The 1656-nt window shown below is 47.5% G+C and overlaps 1 non-coding gene across 1 annotated transcript; it reads right to left on the reverse strand.

Moving 5' to 3' along the window:
• Positions 1-1309: 1309 nt before the first annotated feature.
• On the reverse strand, positions 1310-1382 carry trnat-ugu (transfer RNA threonine (anticodon UGU)). Its single transcript has one exon. It is a non-coding gene; the product is annotated as a tRNA-Thr (tRNA).
• Between the last annotated feature and the right edge of the window lie 274 nt (positions 1383-1656).

The following is a 1656-nucleotide window of genomic DNA, read 5'->3' on the forward strand; positions in this document are numbered from 1 at the left end:
TTGGAAACGGTGAAGACTAACATGGACGAATGGCTAACTGAGCTGGAGACCAAATACAACACGTTGAGAACAGACAACGGTGAATCGTAAGGCTGGTCTAGATGAACAGGTAACAGAGCATGGTCAGTCTCCCTTCTGGAGACAATCCCACAGAATTCATGGCCTCTTCCTTCAGACCTTTGACAGACCCCCCCCCCAAAATTGACAGAGCACAACCCTCCTAGAGCTGGTCTACCTGCATTACTAGCATAACCCTCCTAGAGCTGGTCTACCTGCATTACTAGCATAACCCTCCTAGAGCTGGTCTACCTGCATTACTAGGACAACCCTCCTAGAGCTGGTCTACCTGCATTACTAGCATAACCCTCCTAGAGCTGGTCTACCTGCATTACTAGGACAACCCTCCTAGAGCTGGTCTACCTGCATTACTAGCATAACCCTCCTAGAGCGGGTCTACCTGCATTACTAGCATAACCCTCCTAGAGCTGGTCTACCTGCATTACTAGGACAACCCTCCTAGAGCTGGTCTACCTGCATTACTAGCATAACTCTCCTAGAGCTGGTCTACCTGCATTACTAGGACAACCCTCCTAGAGCTGGTCTACCTGCATTACTAGCATAACCCTCCTAGAGCTGGTCTACCTGCATTACTAGCATAACCCTCCTAGAGCTGGTCTACCTGCATTACTAGCACAACCCTCCTAGAGCTGGTCTACTTGCATTACTAGCACAACCCTCCTAGAGCTGGTCTACCTGCATTACTAGCATAACCCTCCTAGAGCTGGTCTACCTGCATTACTAGCATAACCCTCCTAGAGCTGGTCTACCTGCATTACTAGCACAACCCTCCTAGAGCTGGTCTACCTGCATTACTAGCATAACCCTCCTAGAGCTGGTCTACCTGCATTACTAGCATAACCCACCTAGAGCTGGACTACCTGCATTACTAGCATAACCCTCCTAGAGCTGGACTACCTGCATTACTTCCAGACCAAAAATATAATTATTCAGGGCTCCCAAGAAAGAGGACAGCTGAACTACAAATGGTTCACAGATCCATATATTCCCGGACTACTCTGCAGACCTGGTAAGATGCAGCACTGCGTATAAAATGTGTGAAAGCCCACCTTCACAAGGCAGGAGTCAGGTTGGCCTGATTCACCCAGCTACAGGATTACCTTCCAGGGAGCCACACATTTGACTACATTTACATTTGCATTTTAGTCATTTAGCTGACGCTCTTATCCAGAGCGACTTACAGTAGTGAATGTATACATTTCATACATTTTTTTCATTTTTTTTCATACTGGTCCCCCGTGGGAATCGAACCCACAACCCTGGCGTTACAAACACCATGCTCTACCAACTGAGCCACATGGGGAAAGTCTGCGCTCACGTTCTACCAGGATTATATTCACTCAACGTTAACCTAACAGACGACGCAGAACCCGAGCCAGTAAAAGCAGCTATAGTTATTATTCCCTATTCACAACCGGTCTGTGACACGGCAGTTAAAAACAGACAGTTATTTACACCAGCTTGTTGATATGAGGAACTTTGTTTGGACCATAGGCCCTATTATACACCCCAACCTCACTCCTACAGGAGGGCAGCTCCTTCCTCCATTCAACCGTTTAAGGACGGAGTCTATAAGGA

The sequence above is a fragment of the Salmo trutta genome, unplaced genomic scaffold, assembly GCF_901001165.1.
Source record: "Salmo trutta unplaced genomic scaffold, fSalTru1.1, whole genome shotgun sequence".
In the NCBI taxonomy this organism is placed as follows: Eukaryota; Metazoa; Chordata; class Actinopteri; order Salmoniformes; family Salmonidae; genus Salmo; species Salmo trutta.